The sequence below is a fragment of the Ovis canadensis genome, chromosome 13, assembly GCF_042477335.2.
Source record: "Ovis canadensis isolate MfBH-ARS-UI-01 breed Bighorn chromosome 13, ARS-UI_OviCan_v2, whole genome shotgun sequence".
NCBI classification, from domain to species: Eukaryota; Metazoa; Chordata; class Mammalia; order Artiodactyla; family Bovidae; genus Ovis; species Ovis canadensis.
In genome coordinates, this window is record NC_091257.1 from 3830728 (window position 1) to 3843813 (window position 13086).

Below are 13086 nucleotides of genomic sequence, written 5' to 3' on the forward strand. Positions count from 1 at the left end.
CGCATCTCAAGAGGAGGCGCTCTCCACAGGAAAGGCGAGAGGAACTCCTGGGTCGTGCCACCATTCCAAGAGTCCCCCAGATGTGTCAGTCCATTCCAGAGGAACCTGTTTTCCCTGCACTGCCTTGACGTTCAAGCCGAGGATCGACTCCCACCACGTGTGCACGTGGGACAGCCCTGTGGGAAAGCCTCGTGGGAAAGCCTCGTGGGAAAGACTCGAGGGAAAACCATAGATCCTTTGATCCACGCGGAGGACTGCGTGACACTGCTGCTACCGCTCTGGAGGAAAGCGCAAGTGCATGCCCGCATTCGAGACGAGGACTGACTCCCCTGGGGAGACTCCAGAAGTACCCCAAGATCCATGTCAGCACTGGAGAGGAATCCTCAGGTTCGGGCCCCGACTCCACACAAGGTCTTAGGCCCCGGCATCGACGGGAGAGGAATCCCGAGAGGCCCCCGAGGAACTCGCATGGGGACTGGCCTTTCCTGAGGCCACCAGAACGGGTCCCTGAGGTCCCCGTCGTAAGTCGAGAGCACCTCCCGCAACTCGAGGAAATCCAGGAGGTTTTGCCCTCCAGGCGAGATGAGGCCCATTTCCGCTGAGGCTTCTCGAGGCTAATCACGTCTAAACACTGGAACTTCCAAAGGGTCCTTCACACCCTTGCTGCAACTCAAGAAGTTCCCCGACATACCCGTCTCCACACGAGAGGAAGCACGTGGGTCCCGCCCACATCCAGGGGAGCCCCGTTTCCGCCTCCTAGCTCGAGATGAGGGATCCTTTCCCTGTTTCGTAGGGAAAGAATTCCCGGCGTTCCCGTCGCATCTCAAGAGGAGGCGCTCTCCACAGGAAAGGCGAGAGGAACTCCAGGGTCGAGACACCATTCCAAGAGTCCCCCAGATATGTCAGTCCATTCCAGAGGAACCTGTTTTCCCTGCACTGCCTTGACGTTCAAGCCGAGGATCGACTCCCACCACGTGTGCACGTGGGATAGCCCTGTGGGAAAGCCTCGTGGGAAAGCCTCGTGGGAAAGACTCGAGGGAAAACCATAGATCCTTTGATCCACGCGGCGGACTGCGTGACACTGCTGCTACCGCTCTGGAGGAAAGCGCAAGTGCATTCCCGCATTCGAGACGAGGAATGACTCCCCTGAAGAGACTCCAGAAGTACCCCAAGATCCATGTCAGCACTGGAGAGGAATCCTCAGGTTCCAGCCCCGACTCCACACAAGGTCTTAGGCCCCGGCATCGACGGGAGAGGAATCCCGAGAGGCCCCCGAGGAACTCGCATGGGGACTGGCCTTTCCTGAGGCCACCAGAGCGGGTCCCTGACGTCCCCGTCGTAAGTCGAGAGCACCTGCCGCAACTCGAGAAAATCCAGGAGGTTTTGCCCTCCAGGCGAGATGAGGCCCATTTCCGCTGAGGCTTCTCGAGGCCAATCACATCTAACCACTGGAACTTCCAAAGGGTCCTTCACACCCTTGCTGCAACTCAAGAAGTTCCCCGACATACCCGTCTCCACTCGAGAGGAAGCACGTGGTGTCCCACACACATCCAGGGGAGCCCCGTTTCCGCCTCCTAGCTCGAGATGAGGGATCCTTTCCCTGTTTCGTAGGGAAAGAATTCCCGGCGTTCCCGTCGCATCTCAAGAGGAGGCGCTCTCCACAGGAAAGGCGAGAGGAACTCCAAGGTCGTGCAACCATTCCAAGAGTCCCCCAGATGTGTCAGTCCATTCCAGAGGAACCTGTTTTCCCTGCACTGCCTTGACGTTCAAGCCGAGGATCGACTCCCACCACGTGTGCACGTGGGACAGCCCTGTGGGAAAGCCTCGTGGGAAAGCCTCGTGGGAAAGACTCGAGGGAAAACCATAGATCCTTTGATGCACGCGGCGGACTGCGTGACACTGCTGCTACCGCTCTGGAGGAAAGCGCAAGTGCATGCCCGCATTTGAGACGAGGACTGACTCCCCTGGGGAGACTCCAGAAGTACCCCAAGATCCATGTCAGCACTGGAGAGGAGTCCTCAGGTTCAGGCCCCGACTCCACACAAGGTCTTAGGCCCCGGCATCGACGGGAGTGGAATCCTGAAAGGCCCCCGAGGAACTCGCATGGGGACTGGCCTTTCCTGAGGCCACCAGAGCGGGTCCCTGAGGTCCCCGTCGTAAGTCGAGAGCACCTGCCGCAACTCGAGAAAATCCAGGAGGTTTTGCCCTCCAGGCGAGATGCTGCCCATTTCCGCTGAGGCTTCTCGTGGCTAATCACGTCTAACCACTGGAACTTCCAAAGGGTACTTGACACCCTTGCTGCAACTCAAGAAGTTCCCCGACATACCCGTCTCCACTCGAGAGGAAGCACGTGGGTCCCGCACACATCCAGGGGAGACCCGTTTCCGCCTCCTAGCTCGAGATGAGGGATCCTTTCCCTGTTTCGTAGGGAAAGAATTCCCGGCGTTCCCGTCGCATCTCAAGAGGAGGCGCTCTCCACAGGAAAGGCGAGAGGAACTCCAGGGTCGTGCCACCATTCCAAGAGTCCCCCAGATGTGTCAGTCCATTCCAAAGGAACCTGTTTTCCCTGCACTGCCTTGACGTTCAAGCCGAGGATCGAGTCCAACCACGTGTGCACGTGGGACAGCCCTGTGGGAAAGCCTCGTGGGAAAGCCTCGTGGGAAAGACTCGAGGGAAAACCATAGATCCTTTGATCCACGCGGCGGACTGCGTGACACTGCTGCTACCGCTCTGGAGGAAAGCGCAAGTGCATGCCCGCATTCGAGACGAGGACTGACTCCCCTGGGGAGACTCCAGAAGTACCCCAAGATCCATGTCAGCACTGGAGAGGAATCCTCAGGTTCCGGCCCCGACTCCACACAAGGTCTTAGGCCCCGGCATCGACGGGAGTGGAATCCTGAGAGACCTCGAGGAACTCGCATGGGGACTGGCCTTTCCTGAGGCCACCAGAGGGGGTCCCTGAGGACCCCGTCGTAAGTCGAGAGCACCTGCCGCAACTCGAGAAAATCCAGGAGGTTTTGCCCTCCAGGCGAGATGAGGCCCTTTTCCGCTGAGGCTTCTCGAGGCCAATCACATCTAACCACTGGAACTTCCAAAGGGTCCTTCGCACCCTGGCTGCAACTCAAGAAGTTCCCCGACATACCCGTCTCCACTCGAGAGGACGCACGTGGGGTCCCGCACACATCCAGGGGAGCCCCGTTTCCGCCTCCTAGCTCGAGATGAGGGATCCTTTCCCTGTTTCGTAGGGAAAGAATTCCCGGCGTTCCCGTCGCATCTCAAGAGGAGACGCTCTCCACAGGAAAGGCGAGAGGAACTCCAGGGTCGTGACACCATTCCAAGAGTCCCCCAGATGTGTCAGTCCATTCCAGATGAACCTGTTTTCCCTGCACTGCCTTGACGTTCAAGCCGAGGATCGACTCCCACCACGTGTGCACGTGGGACAGCCCTGTGGGAAAGCCTCGTGGGAAAGCCTCGTGGGAAAGACTCGAGGGAAAACCATAGATCCTTTGATCCACGCAGCGGACTGCGTGACACTGCTGCTACCGCTATGGAGGAAAGCGCAAGTGCATGCCCGCATTCGAGACGAGGACTGACTCCCCTGGGGAGACTCCAGAAGTACCCCAAGATCCATGTCAGCACTGGAGAGGAATCCTCAGGTTCCGGCCCCGACTCCACACAAGGTCTTAGGCCCCGGCATCGACGGGAGAGGAATCCCGAGAGGCCCCCGAGGAACTCGCATGGGGACTGGCCTTTCCTGAGGCCACCAGAGCGGGTCCCTGAGGTCCCCGTCGTAAGTCGAGAGCACCTGCCGCAACTCGAGAAAATCCAGGAGGTTTTGCCCTCCAGGCGAGATGAGGCCCATTTCCGCTGAGGCTTCTCGAGGCTAATCACGTCTAACCACTGGAACTTCCAAAGGGTCCTTCACACCCTTGCTGCAACTCAAGAAGTTCCTCGACATACCCGTCTCCACTCGAGAGGAAGCACGTGGGTCCCGCACACATCCAGGGGAGCCCCGTTTCCGCCTCCTAGCTCGAGATGAGGGATCCTTTCCCTGTTTCGTAGGGAAAGAATTCCCGGCGTTCCCGTCGCATCTCAAGAGGAGGCGCTGTCCACAGGAAAGGCGAGAGGAACTCCAGGGTCGTGCCACCATTCCAAGAGTCCCCCAGATGTGTCAGTCCATTCCAGAGGAACCTGTTTTCCCTGCACTGCCTTGACGTTCAAGCCGAGGATCGACTCCCACCACGTGTGCACGTGGGACAGCCCTGTGGGAAAGCCTCGTGGGAAAGCCTCGTGGGAAAGACTCGAGGGAAAACCATAGATCCTTTGATCCATGCGGCGGACTGCGTGACACTGCTGCTACCGCTCTGGAGGAAAGCACAAGTGCATGCCCGCATTCGAGACGAGGACTGACTCCCCTGGGGAGACTCCAGAAGTACCCCAAGATCCATGTCAGCACTGGAGAGGAATCCTCAGTTTCCGGCCCCGACTCCACACAAGGTCTTAGGCCCCGGCATCGACGGGAGAGGAATCCCCAGAGGAACTCGCAGGGGAATGGCCTTTCCTGAGGCCACCAGAGCGGGTCCCTGAGGTCCTCGTCGTAAGTCGAGAGCACCTGCCGCAACTCGAGAAAATCCAGGAGGTTTTGCCCTCCAGGCGAGATGAGGCCCATTTCTGCTGAGGCTTCTCGAAGCCAATCACATCTAACCACTGGAACTTCCAAAGGGTCCTTCACACCATGGCTGCAACTCAAGAAGTTCCCCGACATACCCGTCTCCACTCGAGAGGAAGCACGTGGGGTCCCGCACACATCCAGGGGAGCCCCGTTTCCGCCTCCTAGCTCGAGATGAGGGATCCTTTCCCTGTTTCGTAGGGAAAGAATTCCCGGCGTTCCCGTCGCATCTCAAGAGGAGACGCTCTCCACAGGAAAGGCGAGAGGAACTCCAGGGTCGTGACACCATTCCAAGAGTCCCCCAGATGTGTCAGTCCATTCCAGAGGAACCTGTTTTCCCTGCACTGCCTTGACGTTCAAGCCGAGGATCGACTCCCACCACGTGTGCACGTGGGACAGCCCTGTGGGAAAGCCTCGTGGGAAAGCCTCGTGGGAAAGACTCGAGGGAAAACCATAGATCCTTTGATCCACGCGGCGGACTGCGTGACACTGCTGCTACCGCTATGGAGGAAAGCGCAAGTGCATGCCCGCATTCGAGACGAGGACTGACTCCCCTGGGGAGACTCCAGAAGTACCCCAAGATCCATGTCAGCACTGGAGAGGAATCCTCAGGTTCCGGCCCCGACTCCACACAAGGTCTTAGGCCCCGGCATCGACGGGAGAGGAATCCCCAGAGGAACTCGCAGGGGAATGGCCTTTCCTGAGGCCACCAGAGCGGGTCCCTGAGGTCCTCGTCGTAAGTCGAGAGCACCTGCCGCAACTCGAGAAAATCCAGGAGGTTTTGCCCTCCAGGCGAGATGAGGCCCATTTCTGCTGAGGCTTCTCGAGGCCAATCACATCTAACCACTGAAACTTCCAAAGGGTCCTTCACACCCTTGCTGCAACTCAAGAAGGTCCCCGACATACCCGTCTCCACTCGAGAGGAAGGACGTGGGGTCCCGCACACATCCAGGGGAGCCCCGTTTCCGCCTCCTAGCTTGAGATGAGGGATCCTTTCCCTGTTTCGTAGGGAAAGAATTCCCGGCGTTCCCGTCGCATCTCAAGTGGAGGCGCTCTCCACAGGAAAGGCGAGAGGAACTCCAGGGTCGTGACACCATTCCAAGAGTCCCCCAGATGTGTCAGTCCATTCCAGAGGAACCTGTTTTCCCTTCACTGCCTTGACGTTCAAGCCGAGGATCGACTCCCACCACGTGTGCACGTGGGACAGCCCTGTGGGAAAGCCTCGTGGGAAAGCCTCGTGGGAAAGACTCGAGGGAAAACCACAGATCCTTTGATCCACGCGGCGGACTGAGTGACACTGCTGCTACCGCTCTGGAGGAAAGCGCAAGTGCATGCCCACATTCGAGACGAGGACTGACTCCCCTGGGGAGACTCCAGAAGTACCCCAAGATCCATGTCAGCACTGGAGAGGAATCCTCTGGTTCCAGCTCCGACTCCACACAGGGTCTTAGGCCCCGGCATCGACGGGAGAGGAATCCCGAGAGGCCCCCGAGGAACTCGCATGGGGACTGGCCTTTCCTGAGGACACCAGAGCGGGTCCCTGAGGTCCTCGTCGTAAGTCGAGAGCACCTGCCGCAACTCGAGAAAATCCAGGAGGTTTTGCCATCCAGGCGAGATGAGGCCCATTTCCGCTGAGGCTTCTCGAGGCCAATCACATCTAAACACTGGAACTTCCAAAGGGTCCTTCACACCCTTGCTGCAACTCAAGAAGATCCCTGACATACCCGTCTCCACTCGAGAGGAAGCACGTGGTGTCCCGCACACATCCAGGGGAGCCCCGTTTCCGCCTCCTAGCTCGAGATGAGGGATCCTTTCCCTGTTTCGTAGGGAAAGAATTCCCGGCGTTCCCGTCGCATCTCAAGAGGAGACGCTCTCCACAGGAAAGGCGAGAGGAACTCCAGGGTCGTGACACCATTCCAAGAGTCCCCCAGATGTGTCAGTCCATTCCAGAGGAACCTGTTTTCCCTGCACTGCCTTGACGTTCAAGCCGAGGATCGACTCCCACCACGTGTGCACGTGGGACAGCCCTGTGGGAAAGCCTCGTGGGAAAGCCTCGTGGGAAAGACTCGAGGGAAAACCATAGATCCTTTGATCCACGCGGCAGACTGCGTGACACTGCTGCTACCGCTATGGAGGAAAGCGCAAGTGCATGCCCGCATTCGAGACGAGGACTGACTCCCCTGGGGAGACTCCAGAAGTACCCCAAGATCCATGTCAGCCTTGGAGAGGAATCCTCAGGTTCCGGCCCCGACTCCACACAAGGTCTTAGGCCCCGGCATCGACGGGAGAGGAATCCCGAGAGGCCCCCGAGGAACTCGCATGGGGACTGGCCTTTCCTGAGGCCACCAGAGCGGGTCCCTGAGGTCCCCGTCGTAAGTCGAGAGCACCTGCCGCAACTCGAGAAAATCCAGGAGGTTTTGCCCTCCAGGCGAGATGAGGCCCATTTCCGCTGAGGCTTCTCGAGGCTAATCACGTCTAACCACTGGAACTTCCAAAGGGTCCTTCACACCCTTGCTGCAACTCAAGAAGTTCCTCGACATACCCGTCTCCACTCGAGAGGAAGCACGTGGGTCCCGCACACATCCAGGGGAGACCCGTTTCCGCCTCCTAGCTCGAGATGAGGGATCCTTTCCCTGTTTCGTAGGGAAAGAATTTCCGGCGTTCCCGTCGCATCTCAAGAGGAGGCGCTCTCCACAGGAAAGGCGAGAGGAACTCCAGGGTCGTGCCACCATTCCAAGAGTCCCCCAGATGTGTCAGTCCATTCCAGAGGAACCTGTTTTCCCTGCACTGCCTTGACGTTCAAGCTGAGGATCGACTCCCACCACGTGTGCACGTGGGACAGCCCTGTGGGAAAGCCTCGTGGGAAAGCCTCGTGGGAAAGACTCGAGGGAAAACCATAGATCCTTTGATCCATGCGGCGGACTGCGTGACACTGCTGCTACCGCTCTGGAGGAAAGCACAAGTGCATGCCCGCATTCGAGACGAGGACTGACTCCCCTGGGGAGACTCCAGAAGTACCCCAAGATCCATGTCAGCACTGGAGAGGAATCCTCAGTTTCCGGCCCCGACTCCACACAAGGTCTTAGGCCCCGGCATCGACGGGAGAGGAATCCCCAGAGGAACTCGCATGGGAATGGCCTTTCCTGAGGCCACCAGAGCGGGTCCCTGAGGTCCTCGTCGTAAGTCGAGAGCACCTGCCGCAACTCGAGAAAATCCAGGAGGTTTTGCCCTCCAGGCGAGATGAGGCCCATTTCTGCTGAGGCTTCTCGAGGCCAATCACATCTAACCACTGGAACTTCCAAAGGGTCCATCACACCCTTGCTGCAACTCAAGAAGGTCCCCGACATACCCGTCTCCACTCGAGAGGAAGGACGTGGGGTCCCGCACACATCCAGGGGAGCCCCGTTTCCGCCTCCTAGCTCGAGATGAGGGATCCTTTCCCTGTTTCGTAGGGAAAGAATTCCCGGCGTTCCCGTCGCATCTCAAGAGGAGGCGCTCTCCACAGGAAAGGCGAGAGGAACTCCAGGGTCTTGACACCATTCCAAGAGTCCCCCAGATGTGTCAGTCCATTCCAGAGGAACCTGTTTTCCCTTCACTGCCTTGACGTTCAAGCCGAGGATCGACTCCCACCACGTGTGCACGTGGGACAGCCCTGTGGGAAAGCCTCGTGGGAAAGCCTCGTGGGAAAGACTCGAGGGAAAACCATAGATCCTTTGATCCATGCGGCGGACTGCGTGACACTGCTGCTACCGCTCTGGAGGAAAGCACAAGTGCATGCCCGCATTCGAGACGAGGACTGACTCCCCTGGGGAGACTCCAGAAGTACCCCAAGATCCATGTCAGCACTGGAGAGGAATCCTCAGTTTCCGGCCCCGACTCCACACAAGGTCTTAGGCCCCGGCATCGACGGGAGAGGAATCCCCAGAGGAACTCGCAGGGGAATGGCCTTTCCTGAGGCCACCAGAGCGGGTCCCTGAGGTCCTCGTCGTAAGTCGAGAGCACCTGCCGCAACTCGAGAAAATCCAGGAGGTTTTGCCCTCCAGGCGAGATGAGGCCCATTTCTGCTGAGGCTTCTCGAGGCCAATCACATCTAACCACTGAAACTTCCAAAGGGTCCTTCACACCCTTGCTGCAACTCAAGAAGGTCCCCGACATACCCGTCTCCACTCGAGAGGAAGGACGTGGGGTCCCGCACACATCCAGGGGAGCCCCGTTTCCGCCTCCTAGCTTGAGATGAGGGATCCTTTCCCTGTTTCGTAGGGAAAGAATTCCCGGCGTTCCCGTCGCATCTCAAGTGGAGGCGCTCTCCACAGGAAAGGCGAGAGGAACTCCAGGGTCGTGACACCATTCCAAGAGTCCCCCAGATGTGTCAGTCCATTCCAGAGGAACCTGTTTTCCCTTCACTGCCTTGACGTTCAAGCCGAGGATCGACTCCCACCACGTGTGCACGTGGGACAGCCCTGTGGGAAAGCCTCGTGGGAAAGCCTCGTGGGAAAGACTCGAGGGAAAACCACAGATCCTTTGATCCACGCGGCGGACTGAGTGACACTGCTGCTACCGCTCTGGAGGAAAGCGCAAGTGCATGCCCACATTCGAGACGAGGACTGACTCCCCTGGGGAGACTCCAGAAGTACCCCAAGATCCATGTCAGCACTGGAGAGGAATCCTCTGGTTCCAGCTCCGACTCCACACAGGGTCTTAGGCCCCGGCATCGACGGGAGAGGAATCCCGAGAGGCCCCCGAGGAACTCGCATGGGGACTGGCCTTTCCTGAGGACACCAGAGCGGGTCCCTGAGGTCCTCGTCGTAAGTCGAGAGCACCTGCCGCAACTCGAGAAAATCCAGGAGGTTTTGCCATCCAGGCGAGATGAGGCCCATTTCCGCTGAGGCTTCTCGAGGCCAATCACATCTAAACACTGGAACTTCCAAAGGGTCCTTCACACCCTTGCTGCAACTCAAGAAGATCCCTGACATACCCGTCTCCACTCGAGAGGAAGCACGTGGTGTCCCGCACACATCCAGGGGAGCCCCGTTTCCGCCTCCTAGCTCGAGATGAGGGATCCTTTCCCTGTTTCGTAGGGAAAGAATTCCCGGCGTTCCCGTCGCATCTCAAGAGGAGACGCTCTCCACAGGAAAGGCGAGAGGAACTCCAGGGTCGTGACACCATTCCAAGAGTCCCCCAGATGTGTCAGTCCATTCCAGAGGAACCTGTTTTCCCTGCACTGCCTTGACGTTCAAGCCGAGGATCGACTCCCACCACGTGTGCACGTGGGACAGCCCTGTGGGAAAGCCTCGTGGGAAAGCCTCGTGGGAAAGACTCGAGGGAAAACCATAGATCCTTTGATCCACGCGGCAGACTGCGTGACACTGCTGCTACCGCTATGGAGGAAAGCGCAAGTGCATGCCCGCATTCGAGACGAGGACTGACTCCCCTGGGGAGACTCCAGAAGTACCCCAAGATCCATGTCAGCCTTGGAGAGGAATCCTCAGGTTCCGGCCCCGACTCCACACAAGGTCTTAGGCCCCGGCATCGACGGGAGAGGAATCCCGAGAGGCCCCCGAGGAACTCGCATGGGGACTGGCCTTTCCTGAGGCCACCAGAGCGGGTCCCTGAGGTCCTCGTCGTAAGTCGAGAGCACCTGCCGCAACTCGAGAAAATCCAGGAGGTTTTGCCCTCCAGGCGAGATGAGGCCCATTTCCGCTGAGGCTTCTCGAGGCTAATCACGTCTAACCACTGGAACTTCCAAAGGGTCCTTCACACCCTTGCTGCAACTCAAGAAGTTCCTCGACATACCCGTCTCCACTCGAGAGGAAGCACGTGGGTCCCGCACACATCCAGGGGAGACCCGTTTCCGCCTCCTAGCTCGAGATGAGGGATCCTTTCCCTGTATCGTAGGGAAAGAATTCCCGGCGTTCCCGTCGCATCTCAAGAGGAGGCGCTCTCCACAGGAAAGGCGAGAGGAACTCCAGGGTCTTGACACCATTCCAAGAGTCCCCCAGATGTGTCAGTCCATTCCAGAGGAACCTGTTTTCCCTTCACTGCCTTGACGTTCAAGCCGAGGATCGACTCCCACCACGTGTGCACGTGGGACAGCCCTGTGGGAAAGCCTCGTGGGAAAGCCTCGTGGGAAAGACTCGAGGGAAAACCACAGATCCTTTGATCCACGCGGCGGACTGAGTGACACTGCTGCTACCGCTCTGGAGGAAAGCGCAAGTGCATGCCCACATTCGAGACGAGGACTGACTCCCCTGGGGAGACTCCAGAAGTACCCCAAGATCCATGTCAGCACTGGAGAGGAATCCTCTGATTCCAGATCCGACTCCACACAGGGTCTTAGGCCCCGGCATCGACGGGAGAGGAATCCCGAGAGGCCCCCGAGGAACTCGCATGGGGACTGGCCTTTCCTGAGGACACCAGAGCGGGTCCCTGAGGTCCTCGTCGTAAGTCGAGAGCACCTGCCGCAATTCGAGAAAATCCAGGAGGTTTTGCCATCCAGGCGAGATGAGGCCCATTTCCGCTGAGGCTTCTCGAGGCCAATCACATCTAACCACTGGAACTTCCAAAGGGTGCTTCACACCCTTGCTGCAACTCAAGAAGATCCCTGACATACCCGTCTCAACTCGAGAGGAAGCACGTGGTGTCCCGCACACATCCAGGGGAGCCCCGTTTCCGCCTCCTAGCTCGAGATGAGGGATCCTTTCCCTGTTTCGTAGGGAAAGAATTCCCGGCGTTCCCGTCGCATCTCAAGAGGAGGCGCTCTCCACAGGAAAGGCGAGAGGAACTCCAGGGTCGTGCCACCATTCCAAGAGTCCCCCAGATGTGTCAGTCCATTCCAGAGGAACCTGTTTTCCCTGCACTGCCTTGACGTTCAAGCCGAGGATCGACACCCACCACGTGTGCACGTGGGACAGCCCTGTGGGAAAGCCTCGTGGGAAAGCCTCGTGGGAAAGACTCGAGGGAAAACCATAGATCCTTTGATCCACGCGGCGGACTGCGTGACACTGCTGCTACCGCTATGGAGGAAAGCGCAAGTGCATGCCCGCATTCGAGACGAGGACTGACTCCCCTGGGGAGACTCCAGAAGTACCCCAAGATCCATGTCAGCACTGGAGAGGAATCCTCAGTTTCCGGCCCCGACTCCACACAAGGTCTTAGGCCCCGGCATCGACGGGAGAGGAATCCCCAGAGGAACTCGCAGGGGAATGGCCTTTCCTGAGGCCACCAGAGCGGGTCCCTGAGGTCCCCGTCGTAAGTCGAGAGCACCTGCCGCAACTCGAGAAAATCCAGGAGGTTTTGCCCTCCAGGCGAGATGAGGCCCATTTCCGCTGAGTCTTCTCGAGGCCAATCACATCTAACCACTTGAACTTCCAAGGGTCCTTCACACCCTTGCTGCAACTCAAGAAGTTCCCCGACATACCCGTCTCCACTCGAGAGGAAGCACGTGGTGTCCCGCACACATCCAGGGGAGCCCCGTTTCCGCCTCCTAGCTCGAGATGAGGGATCCTTTCCCTGTTTCGTAGGGAAAGAATTCCCGGCGTTCCCGTCGCATCTCAAGAGGAGGCGCTCTCCACAGGAAAGGCGAGAGGAACTCCAGGGTCGTGCCACCATTCCAAGAGTCCCCCAGATGTGTAAGTCCATTCCAGAGGAACCTGTTTTCCCTGCACTGCCTTGACGTTCAAGCCGAGGATCGACTCCCACCACGTGTGAACGTGGGACAGCCCTGTGGGAAAGCCTCGTGGGAAAGCCTCGTGGGAAAGACTCGATGGAAAACCATAGATCCTTTGATCCACGCGGCGGACTGCGTGACACTGCTGCTACCGCTCTGGAGGAAAGCGCAAGTGCATGCCTGCATTCGAGACGAGGACTGACTCCCCTGGGGAGACTCCAGAAGTACCCCAAGATCCGTGTCAGCACTGGAGAGGAATCCTTAGGTTCCGGTCCCGACTCCACACAAGGTCTTAGGCCCCGGCATCAACGGGAGAGGAATCCCGAGAGGCCCCCGAGGAACTCGCATGGGGACTGGCCTGTCCTGAGGCCACCAGAGCGGTTCCCTGAGGTCCCCGTCGTAAGTCGAGAGCACCTGCCGCAACTCGAGAAAGTCCAGGAGGTTTTCCCCTCCAGGCGAGATGAGGCCCATTTCCGCTGAGGCTTCTCGAGGCTAATCACATCTAACCACTGGAACTTCCAAAGGGTCCTTCACACCCTTGCTGCAAGTCCAGAAGATCCCCGACATACCCGTCTCCACTCGAGAGGAAGCACGTGGGGTCCCGCACACATCCAGGGGAGCCCCGTTTCCGCCTCCTAGCTCGAGATGAGGGATCCTTTCCCTGTTTCGTAGGGAAAGAATTCCCGGCGTTCCCGTCGCATCTCAAGAAGAGGCGCTCTCCACAGGAAAGGCGAGAGGAACTCCAGGGTCG